Source organism: Papio anubis, chromosome 7 (genome assembly GCF_008728515.1).
Source record: "Papio anubis isolate 15944 chromosome 7, Panubis1.0, whole genome shotgun sequence".
NCBI classification, from domain to species: domain Eukaryota; kingdom Metazoa; phylum Chordata; class Mammalia; order Primates; family Cercopithecidae; genus Papio; species Papio anubis.
Genome location: NC_044982.1, coordinates 35420259 through 35432779, shown reverse-complemented (window position 1 = coordinate 35432779; position 12521 = coordinate 35420259). Strand labels below are relative to the sequence as shown.

General features: G+C 42.7%; 2 long non-coding RNA genes across 3 annotated transcripts in view; one reads left to right on the top strand and one right to left on the bottom strand.

Annotated features, from left to right (window-relative positions):
* Positions 1 to 8906, top strand: part of LOC103886349 — a 44984-nt gene extending 36078 nt beyond the window's left edge. The window contains exons 2-4 of one of the 2 annotated variants that reach the window (XR_001904905.3): positions 2724 to 2814; positions 7636 to 7764; positions 8807 to 8906. This is a non-coding gene — a long non-coding RNA (uncharacterized LOC103886349). The remainder of the gene's footprint in view (positions 1 to 2723; positions 2815 to 7635; positions 7765 to 8806) is intronic. The other variant, XR_004184870.1, reaches the window with a different exon arrangement.
* On the bottom strand, positions 7000 to 9269 carry LOC108586908. Its single transcript, XR_001904904.2, has 3 exons — positions 8798 to 9269; positions 7592 to 7822; positions 7000 to 7039 (listed from the first exon to the last, which is right to left on the bottom strand). It is a non-coding gene; the product is annotated as an uncharacterized LOC108586908 (long non-coding RNA).
* Positions 9270 to 12521: the final 3252 nt, after the last annotated feature.

Here is a 12521-nt window from a genome sequence, read left to right as displayed (position 1 = left end):
CTTGCTCTGTTGTTCAGGCTGGAGTGCCACGGCATGATCTCGGCTCACTGCAGCCTTTGCCTCCTGGGTTCAAGCGATTCTTGTGCCTCAGTCTCCTGAGTAGCTGAGATTACAGGCACCCACCACCACATCCACCTAATATTTGTATTTTTAGTAGAGACAGGGTTTCTCCATATTGGCCAGGCTGGTCTTGAACTCCTGGCCTCAAGTGATCCACCAGCCTCAGCCTCCCAAAGTGTTAGGATTACAGACGTGAGTCGCTGCACCCAGCCTCCTTTTCTGTCAGTATCAAACATTCCTCTGCCTCCTTCTTATAAGATACACGTGATTGCATTTGGACCCACTCTGATAATCCAGGATAATCCTATGTCAAGATCTTCAATTTAATCATATCTGCAAAGACCCTGTTTATGCACAAGGTAATATTCGCAGGTTCTAGGAATCAAAAAATGGGTACCTTTTGGAGGGCTCTTTTCGGCCTACCACAATGGCATAATCCTAGAGGCTGAATTTGGGACAGTAGCTTCCTGTTCCACAGATTCCTGACTGTGGCAGAAGTAGACGCTGCCCGACACATCAGTTCTGCAGGGTTATTCTGGGAGTCATTTCTAAAAGCCCAAGCCTGAAGCCTACTCCACCAGCACTTCCATAATTGCATTTGTACCCAACGCGCTGCCTAGTTATCTGTTTAGTTATCTGTAGATAGTTAGTGCTGCTGCACTATTATCTTGTGCCACATTGAAGCTGGGGAAGTGCAGGGCTATGCTAGAGACTGATATCTCCTTGTAGCGTTTTTGGGGGAAGCTCTTGAGTTCTGAGTTCCTGCACTTCCTTTAGCTATATGATTGCTTTAAGACTCCCTTTCCTGGCTCACACCTGTAATCCCAGCACTTGGAGAGGCTGAGGCAAGTGAAGCCCTTGAGCCCAGGAGTTCAAGACCAGCCTGGGCAACATGGCAAAAACCCATCTCATAAAATAAGGCAAAAACCATTCAATGATGGTGCACCCCGCGGCATCCCAGCCACCGGTGATTGGCGCAGCGCATGACCCGGCGAGCCCCGGAAGCTGAATGAGCTATGATCATACCACCGCATCCCAGCCAGGAGACCTGCTGGAAAGAAGAGAGAGAGAGAGAGAGAGAGAGAAAGGAAGGAGGGAGGGAAGACTGAAAGAAAGGAAGAAAGAAAGGGTAAAAGAAAGGAAGAAGAAAATAAAGAAAAAAGAAAGGAAGAAAGCAGCAAGAAAGAAAAGAAAGAAAAAGAAAGAAAGAAAGAAAGGAAGGAAAGAAAGCACAGGGAGGAAGGAGGAGGAGGGAGGAAGGAGAAAGAAAGAAAGAAAGAAAAGAAAGAAAGAAAAAGAAAAAAGAAAGAAAGAAAGAAAGAAAGAAAGAAAGAAAGAAAGAAAAGAAGAAGGAAGGAAGGAAGGAAGGAAGGAAGGAAGGAAGGAAGGAGGAGCGAGGAGGAAGGAGGAGGGGAGGGAGGAAGGAAAGAGGACAAAGAAAGAAAGAAAAAGAAAGAAAGAAAGAGAAGAAAGAAAGAAAGAAAGAAAGAAAGAAAGAAGAGAAAGCAAGAAGGAGAAGAGAGGAGAAGAGAAGAAAAACTCCTTTTCCTCCTCTAAACTGTTTGGTTCCGAATTCATCCAAAACCCCAAAGTCCAACCGATCCCGCAGATTCGATCCGAGGATCTGATCCGGATCCGATCCGATGGATTAACTGAACTGATCCGATCCACAATACAATAACCTGATGTTAAAGGGGAAGGTAATATAGCTTGCTGGATTATTTTCTCTTTGAGCGGGTCTTTGTCTTTCTGCGAATATTTCTTTTGTTTGAAATGGTGAGGGTTTCGGGTAAGTATTAGGCCAGGTTTTCGTCGCGCAAAATCTGTTTTTTACCAGAACAATAAGCCTCATAACTCAGTAAGTCAACCCTAACGGTGGAAGGCTACTGAGGAACCAGTTAAGAAAGAAATTAGAATGGAACAGTTTAATACTTAAAAATATTATCTGTTAACTTGTACATTAAAAGATATCTGAAATGATATTAACCACATTTTCATCATGGTTAGTTTTGGATTCAGGCAATTTTGATGTATTACTTAATACTTTGTACTTTTGGTTGCTGCTTGAATTTTTAAAACAATAATAACTAGGCTAGCGAAAATGTCCTTAACAATTTGGTTTGAATCTTTTTTCTCTACAACTCCTTCTCCCCAAACCCAAATCAACAATAGAAGGCAGGTATGGTGACTCAATCCTGTAGTCCCAGCACTCAGGAGGCTGAGGCTGGAGGATCACTTGAGCCCAGGAAATCAAGACCAGCCAGAACAACATAATGAGACCCTATCTCTAATTTTTTTTTTTTTTTAAAGAAGAACTAGCATAATATAGACCCTCCATGATTCTACATTCACTCGTTCATTAATTTGTTGGGCAACTATCTACTGTGCTCCAGGTCATCTGTTAGGTATTAAGGATTCAGAAATAAATGAATGTCATATTTGCCTTTTAGGAAACCACAATTTAGCAGAGAATACTAGGCACACAACTCTAACACATTCTGGCAAGTATGATTTATGAACCCCAAATACCTAAAACAGGTCTCAGTCAATTTAGGAAGTTTATTTTGCAAAGTTAAGGAGGCGTGCCCATGACATAGCCTCAGGAAGTCCTGACTCCATGTGTCCAAGGTGGCCTGGGTACAGCTTGGTTTTATGCATTTTAGGAAGACATGAGATCAACATATGAAAGATGCACATCGGTTCCATCCGGAAAGGCAGGACAACTCAAAGCAGGGAGGGGCTTCCAGGTCAAAGGTAAGAGACCAACAGCTGCATTCTTCTGAGTTGCTGATTAGCTTTTCCAACGGAGGCAACCAGATATGTATTTATCTCAGTGAGCAGAGGCGTGAGTTCTAGTTCTCTCTGTCCTTTCTCTACGGGGAAATTCCTTGTGACAGAGGTATGTAGCTTTTAAAAAATCTTAGTAGCTGTTTTTTTAGGAATAGAATGGAGGGTAGGTTTGTCCTAAGCAATTCCCAGCTTGACTTTTCCCTTTGGCTTAGTGATTTTGGGGTTCCAAGATTTATTTTCCTTTCACAGATTACATGATTTTATGACTTTACCTGTCATGAAGCATTGCCTCGATTTCACAACATACCTTTCTTAAGCATCCACATGTGAGCCAGGCCCTAGGCCAGGTCCTGCAGACAGAAACACACCAGGGCACTGGCAGGGCTCTCAAGCCAGCATGACAAACTTCCCCCAAAGACTGCAGGACAGAGTTTACGAGCTTCACCTTCCACCTCCACCCAATTGGTCCACCTGCAGGAAGTGAAGCTGTTCTAAAAAGTCAGAAGTGACAGATTCTGTCTCATAGGACAAAGAAAATGCAGGTGACAGGATAGGCAGTTGCATAAAGCTTGGCCAGGTGTTACCAGAAAGATGTCCCCGTCCAGACCCCAAGAGAGGGTTCTTGGACCTCACGTAAGAAAGAATTCAGGACAAGTCCATAAAATGAAAGCAAGTTTACTAAGAAAATAAAGAAATAGGCCGGGTGAGGTGGTTCACGCCTATAATCCCAGCACTTTGGGAGGCCGTGGCGGGGGGATCACCTGAGGTCAGGAGTTCCAGACCAGCCTGGCCAACATGGTGAAACCCCGTCTCTATTAAAAATACAAAAATTAGCTGGGTGTGGTGGCGTGTGCCTGTAATCCCAGCTACTCAGGAGGCTGAGGTAGGAGAATCGCTTGAACCCAGGAGGTAGAGGTTGCAGTGAGCCGAGATCACAACACTGCACTCAGTCTGGAAGACAGAGCGAGACTCCATCTCAAAAAAAAAAAAAAAAGAAAAGAAGGTAAAGGAATAAAAGAATGGCTGTTCCATAGGCAGAGCAGCAGCATGGGCTGTTCAACTGAGTATATTCATAGTTATTTCTTGATTATATGTTAAACAAAGGATGGATTATTCATGTGTTTTCTTGGAAAGAGGCAGAGATTTCCTGGATGGAACTGAGGATCCCTCCCCTTTTTATATTATATAGAGTAATTTTCAGATGTTGCCATAGCATTTGTAAACTGTCATGGTGCCAGTGGGAGTGTCTTATAGCATGCTAATGCATTATAAATTAGCATATAATGAGCAGTGAGGACGACCAGAGGCCACTTTCGTTACCATCTTAGTTTTGGTGCGTTTTGGCTAGCTTCTTTACCACAACATGTTTTATCAGCAGGGTCTTTGTGACCTTTGTCTTTTTTTTCCCTTTTCTTTTCTTTTTTTTGAGATGGAGTTTCACTCTGTCGCCCAGGCTGGAAAGCAGTGGTGCAATCTCGGCTCTCTGCAACCTCCACCTCGAGTTTAAGTGATTCTCCTGCCTCAGCCTCCCCACTAGCTGGGATTACAGGCTTGTGCCACCACTCCCGGCTACTCTTTGTATTGTTAGTAGAGACGGGGTTTCACCATTTTGGCCAGGCTGGTCTCGAACTCCTGACCTCAAGTGATCCACACCCCCCCCCTCGGCTTCCCAAAGTGCTGGGATTACAGGTGTGAGCCACTGCATCTGGCCTGTGACCTGTATCTTGTGACCTCCTATCTCATCCTGTGACTAAGAATGCCTAACCTCCTGGGACTGCAGTCCAGCAGGTCTCAGCCTTATTTTACCCAGCCCCTATTCAAGATGGAGTCACTCTGGTTTAAATGCCTCTGACAATGGCTCTCCAGCCACAAGGGAGGAAGTGACTAAGGCATGGAGTCAGAGTTTTTCTGCAGTGTTCTACACAGGAGGGCTCTCTTCAAACATGGTTTCCACATTGAGCTGACTCACTGGCTTCCTCCTCCTACAGTGTCAGAGTTACCTCTCTTTCAACTGCACTGCTGAGCAAATGCAGAGATTGCTTGTTTCAAGGTAGACTGTTGAAAACTTCTTTCATTTCTCATTTCTATTTCTAGGCATGTCACTGACTTGCTGAGTCATATTTGGCAAACTCAGGATCTCTTTTTTCCTTGTTTTCCCATCTGGATAATATGATTTATAAAGAGCTCTAAGGCATTTTATTTGGAAAAAGGCATAAACATATAAAAATAATAGTGTCATTTACCAAAATACTTTTATCCATATATAGTTCAATTAAAACATTATCTGGTCAGGCATGGTGGCTCACGTCTGTAATCCTAACACTATGGGAGGCCAAGGCAGGAAGATTGCTTGAATCTAGAAGTTTGAGACCAGCCTGGGCAAAATGGCAAACCCGTCTCTACAAAAAAATTACAAAATTAGCTGGGCATGGTGGTGCACAGCTATACTCTCAACTACTCAGGAGGCTGAGGTGGGAGGATCACCTGAGCTGGGGAGGTCAAGGCTGCAGTGAGTGTGATTGCACCACTGCACTCCAGCGTGGGCGACAGCACAAGACCCTGTCTCAAAAAAAAAAATCTTATCATAATAAAACATTTTTGTCTAATTTGTTCTTCACTGAATGTGAAAGCTCCTGGAAAACAGATACAACTTGTTTCCATATTTCTGTTCCCAACACTCTGCATGGTATGGCATAACGAAACTAGATATTTTCTAACCGGTCCTTGAACCCAAGGGGAAATGCATGCATGCTGGCAAACAGCTTAGAAATGTCATGAAATTTTGCGGGAGCATTAGGGCATCTTTTGAGTTTCAAGTCTATATCTCTCATCTGATTTCTCAAAGGTGTGATCCAAAAAAGTTGTTAAAAACCATAAAGGAGGTCCTTAGTATATAAACTATCAATTCCTGGTCATTCCTCGGAGGTACTGGCATTCTGGAGGCAGCTACACAATTTCACAGCAATTGTATTGTCCATGTAATACCAACTTCAAAGAGAAGAAATACAAAGAAAATGAAAAGCTGAACACTGTGATCATCTTGCTGACACTGAAGTAGGAGAGATGCAAGAGATAGGAAAATTATCACATAATGTTAATATTATGCCCCTTAGCCAAATGGCAATATGGCTAGGTTATTTATTTTAATTTAATAACAAGCTATTGTAAAACCCTCAATATATTATCTTGCAAAGAGAAGATACTGAATAAATATTTGATGGTAATACAAAGGAAGCAAGATGAAATAAAAATAAGATACTGTAAAGATGTTATCATAAAGACTTCGCTAGAACTTTTTAAATAAATATTTTAAGAATATTTTTGAACGTAGGTTATAAACATGGCTTCCAAATTGATAATCTTATAAATTTGTAAAATAAAATATATGGGAGAGAGCAACAGAAACTATATCAACTTTGCTACTTCTATGTAACTTTATTTGTAGCTTTTAAAATAATCCACTTCTTCCCATTAAACTAAAAGTGCCTTGAGATTGGATCCACGTTTTGTTTTTTTCTTTCTAACTTCGAACATTTCATATTGAGCACAGGACTTCAGGACTTCATTTTCATTGGTGCTTCAGAAATATCACTTACTGGTAAAGATAAATGAGAAGTACTCAGTTATGAATAAGTTGTCAGAGATGTCTCTCATGTGTGAGACTGTTCCATTTCCCAGGGATTTCTCTCATTTCTGTAGTAGGGTGTATGACAGCCCATATGGAGTCTACAACTAGAATCCAGACTGTGTATGCAATACAGAGATAGATGTCCCACACCTACTTCCTGATTTTGGAACATGAGGAAGTCACTCAATTGGACTGTAAAAATTTAAATCTATATTTGTTTAATCTTGCAGAATATTTATTTTTAAACTTATTATTTAAAAAATAAAACAGATACAAAAGGCTGGGAATAGTGGCTCACACCTGTAATCCTAGCACTTTAGGAGGCCGCGGTGGGTGGATCACCTGAGGTAAGGATTTCAAGACCAGCCTGGGCAATATGGTGAAACCCCGTCTGTACTAAAAATACAAAAAATACTAAAAATACTGGGCCTGGTGGTGCGTGCCTGTAATCTCATCTATTCAGGAGGTGGAGGCAGGAGGCTTGAGCCTGGGAGGCAGAGGTTGCAGTGAGCTGAGATTGCACCATTGCACTTCAGGCTGGGTGACAGAATGAGACTCCGTCTAAAACAAACAAACAAACAGAAAAAACAGATACAAAAGATACATGAAACAAATGTATAGCCTAATGAATTATTACATGTCCAACTTTCTTATAACCAACACCAAAGTCAAGAAATAGAACTAGCACAGCTATCTCGGAAGCCCCTCCACATATCCTGTCTCAGCTATAGTCCCTTCCCTCCATCCTTACCCTTCCATCCCAAAAAATCACTATTTCACCTTTTATAGCAGTGGTTCTCAAAGTGTCTAGAATCTTGATAGGAAAGCAAATTATTGGGCCCCATCACAGACCTAAGAAATAAAATACTCTTGGAGTGGAGCCCGGCAATCCATGTTTAAATTTTTTTCCAGGTGATTTTCATGAAAACTTAAAGCTTGAGAACCACCGTTTTATAGGAATCACTTCATTCTGTTTCTTTGTCATTTTATCACTAAAGTATGCACTCTTAAAGACTGTAGTTTATTCCTGCCCATTTTTAAAATTTTGTTTCTTTTAAGTCTCTTTCAATATAAAGTTTTCCCCTTCGGCCCCTTCTTTTCCTTACAATTTACCTGTTAAAGAATCCAGGCTGTTTGACTTGTATCGTTTTCCATAGTTTGGCCTTTGCTGAGTGTATCCTCATGGTGCAGTTCAACAGATGCTTCTGTCCTCTATTTCCTGCAAATTGACAGCTGGATCCAGAGGTTAATTGGACTTCAGTTTGATCTCCCTGGCAAGACTACAGGTGATGTTCTGTTTTTTCAATCAGGAGGCACATGTTTGTCCGTCTGTGATGTTAGAAACTGTTGATAATGCTTAAAGCCATTAATTCATTGGGGGTTACAAAGTGGCGATGTTCTAATTCTATCATTTCTTTTTCATTTATTAGCTAAAATCATTTTATTGTTGTTGTTGTTGTTTTAAGACAGAGTCTTGCTCTGTTACCCAGGCTGGAGTGCAGCAGTGGCACAATCTTGGCTCACTGCGACCTTTGCCTCCTGGGTTCAAGCAATTCTCCTGCCTCAGTCTCCAGTAGCTGGGATTATAGGTGCCTGCCACCATGCCCAGGTAATTTTTGTATTTTTAGTAGAGATGGGGTTTTACCATGTTGGCCAGGCTGGTCTTGAACTCCTGAGCTCAAGCAATCCACTGGCCTTGGCCTCCCAAAGTGCTAGGATTACAGGCATGAGCCACCGTGCCCAGCCTAAAATACTTTTATAAAGAGATGTTTCCTTCATCTACTAATCCAGTGGTACAATTTATATAGAAAATGCCAGTAAACGCTTGCTTGCTATTTTTTTAACCAGTTTTCAAGATAATCAATTAGTTCCCCATCAACCTCCAAAGGTGACCAATTATTTTTAAATAGCATTTTGGACTCATGGATTTAAACATATTTGACAGGATTTCAACCCACTGCAGTTATTGTCATTATTGAAGCTCAAATTCTGCCATCTTGGGCTAGTAGATGCCATTTCAAGTTGGTTCCTGGGTCCCTTTGAGAGAACTATTTGGAATAACAACACATTCCAGGTTCATTTGGTACATTTCCTACCGTAAGTCACTGCTTTAAGAAGGCCTGGCTTCTTTCACAGTGAATAGATATTTCAAGACCATGATCTAAACTCTAATGGAGCCCATTTTGACTGGGTAGGACATTGATTTTAGGCCTTTACAATTAACAAAGTTGTAAGTGTGTGTGTGTCTGTGTGTGTTAGTGCTGTGTAACAAATTACCTCAAAACATAGCTTCTTAAAACAACAATAAATATTTGTTACCTCCAACAGTTTCTGTGGGTCAGAAATCCAAGAGAGGTTTACATGGATGGTTCTGAAGTCATCTGAAGGCTTGACTGGACGGAAGATTCACTTCCAAGGTGGTACACTCTAAACCTGGCATGTTGGTGCTGGCTCTTGGCAAGGCCCTCAGTGGCTCACCATGTGGATCTCTCCTCAGGGCTGCTTGAATGCCCTAATGTCCCCAGAAGCAAGTGATCAAAAAGAACAACACAGAAACCACAGTGCTTTTTATGATCCAGCACTGGAAGTCACACCCTGTCAATCCCATGATGTCCTATTGTTTACACAGGTTAGGGGAGGGGGAGGAAATGACATAAGGACATGAACGTGAAAAGGAGAGAAGCATTGGGGACCATCCCGGAGGCTGGCTGATATTTAAAGATAAAATACCAGCAGAGTGTCGTGGCTCCCACCTGTAATCCCAACACTTCAGAGGCCGAGGCAGGAGGGTCACTTGAGGCCAGGAGTTTGAGAACAGCCTGGGCAACATACCATATTACAAAAAAATAAAAATAAAAATAGCTGGCTGTGGTGGTACATGTGTAGTCCCAGCTACTTGGGAGGCTGAAGATAGGAGGATCACTTGAGCCCAGGAGGTCGAGGCTGCAATGAGCCATGACCGTACCACTGCACTCCAGCCTGGGCAACAGAGTAAGACCTTGTCTCAAAAAACAAACAAACAAACAACCTCATGAATTCATGCTGCTCCTTCCAAGTCACATTTAGGACTCAGGGTTTTTACTTAACTTATTCCATATTATATGTATAACCCTTTCATACTGAGAATCCTAGCAATTAGAACATCTCGTAATTGCCCATCTATTTTTATGTTGCTTTGGGTCTTTGAAAAGGCAAACACCAAGATGGGAATAACCATGTAAGAGCTTTTTGTAGGGAAGTGTCTGGGAAGGGCAAAGGGAAGGAAACAAGAATAGCAGGGATGCAATGCAAGTCTAACACTGAGAAAGGGACCAAGGAAGGGAAGTATGTGGATAGGAAGAGCCCTAGACTGCAGCTCAGTTCTAAGAAACCTTTGGCCAGGCAGAGGGGAACTCCTGCAGCCACAGTCACCTGCTGCAGAAGTCCTGCCTCCGGTAGGAGCAGATCTGCACTAATGTACTGCTCTGCTCATTCAATGGCTGGGAGCAGCCCTGGGGGCATGACCCGAGTGCCAACTCAGTAGGTGGAGGGGGTGGTTCCAGAGCATGGAAGCTGGGTCTATCACTCGTCTATGCTCCCAAAGGCAGCATATCTGAGCGGTGCCTTTCCCAAGGTTCTACTGCCTCATCCCACCTAATACACAACAGACTCAGTGTAACAATACCAATCCTACTGCCACCGAGATGATCCCTGAGAAGAGTTAAAATGTTTTTGTACATGCTCTCTCCATACCCAACTCCCATGCCTTGTAAAAAACATTTCCACAGATTTAAGGTGGCAGAATATGGCCATCACATACATATTCTCTCCCCTTTAACCCTCATTTTATGATGTCAGAATTTTTTAATTAATTAATTAATTATTTACTTATTTTTTAAGACTAAGTCTTGCTCTGTTGCCCAGGCTGGAGTGCAGTGGTGCGATCTTGGCTCACTACAACCTCTGTCTCCCAGGTTCAAGCGATTCACCTGCCTCAGCCTTCTGAGTAGCTGGGAATACAGGCATCCGTCACCAGGCCCGACTAACTTTTGTATTTTTAGTAAAGGCGGGGTTTCACCATGTTGGCCAGGCTGGTCTTGAACTCCTGACCTCAAATGATCCACCCACCTCGGCCTCCCAAAGTGCTGGGATTACAGGCGTGAGCCACCACACCAGGCCTGACATCTGAATGTTTATAAATCCTTCTATCAGGCTAAAGTTATACACATGCTCTCCCTCTACCCTTACCATAATCAGTAGAACTTACACTGATTTCAGTGTATCCATTCATATTTGAGAAAAGATCAGTAGTTCATAATTCTGATGGTACCAGTCCGGTTACTTTTACTGCTCTAAGTAAATGTAATAGACCTATGACCTTGAGACATTTGGCCTCACATGTGACCTCAAAGCTAGAGTTAGATGATCCAGGGTTAATCTGATAGCTCAGTTGGTGGAAGCGCGACCTGTGACCATTTTCCTGTGCTAGGGTAACTCACACTCCAAGGCCCAAAGCAGGGGTGCAAAATCTATGGGAATTTTTTAGCTAAAATAGAAGACTTGGAGAAGGATATGTCGCGGATTTCCTTCCATGACCCACAGACATCAGGAGAGTGGGAGGGCCAGGGTCAGAGTGTGGTTCAAGCCTTCTGCCGCATTAGAGGCACCTCAGTAGAAAAGTCTGAGAAGCATTGATCTATATACGGCTCAGGCATTAGAGAGAGCTTTTTGGGTTTTTAAACATAATTTAAATAAGTGAAGATTCATGAAGAAGCCAATGCCACAGAGCAATTATTCCAGGAGCCCAGGCTTTAGTCTGGGATTATCTTCCCGCCCCTTCCCTATTCATGACCCCAGAGTTTTCACAACACAAAATGGCTCTGTGAATCAATTAAGTACACAGAGACAAATCCAGGCAAACTCAAATGTGTGAGAAGAATTCCATTAAGATTCCCAAGATGAGAACCCTCTGTGAGAAAGTGCCATTGAATTTTTTGGTAATTCCCCCTTAGATGAATACGTGGAAAAATTACAAAGGATTTCTTTGGCTTCTGGTATGAGAATCTCTGATTACCCTTTCCTCTCATTTCCTTGATCTTTACCAAAACATGAATGATGCTGGCCTTGCGGATGCTGGTGATTTGGTTCAGTGTGCCCAGCAGGCTGCGGTGGGGACCACTGTGGGGAGTCTTGGTGGGCAAGACAATGCTCTCCCGGCATAGGAGTGACAACTACCCAGACAAAGAAATCCTCGGTCAGTGCAATCATGTTCGCTCCTGGTCTAAGTCCCATCTTGCCCCTTAGATTGAAGAACAAGAAGGAAAAGGATAAAATAGCAAATGGGCTTCTAGCTTTGGCTCTTAAATTCTCCTCTGGGCGATACTCTTCCCACTCAAACCAAACACCTCCCACCTGCCAAGAAAAATCTGGTGCTAAAATATAATCAGACTTGTAAAAAACAGAACATGGGGTGATTATTTTAATTACAAAATCTTTCATTTTCCAAGAAGAACATTTGCCAGTAGATTCCTTTAAATAACCAAGTCCCTTGGCATATTTAAAAGGAGATATGAGGCCGGGCGCGGTGGCTCACGCCTGTAATCCCAGCACTTTGGGAGGCTGAGGTGGGCGGATCACTTGAGGTCAGGAGTTCGAGACAAGTCTGGCCAACATGGTGAAACTCCATCTTCACTAAAAATACAAAAATTAGCTGGGCGTGGTGGCAGGCATCTGTAATCTCAGCTACTTGGGAGGCTGAGGCAGGAGAATCGCTTGAACCTGGGAGGCGGAGGTTGCAGTGAGCCGAGATCATGCCATTACACTCCAGCCTGGGGGACAAGAGCGAGACTTCATCTCAAAATAAAATAAAATAAAATAAAATAAAATAAAGTAATAAAAGGAGATATGACTGACAATGCATGACACGTGTGGAGCTTTTGTGGAAGCAGATCCCATACAGGTCATTGGGGTGTCCTTGCCATGTAAGGACAACAGAGATCTAGGTGAACCAAGGTGGTATTAAAATAGCATTTCTAGAATCAAAGTGGAGAGAAATCATCTGTGA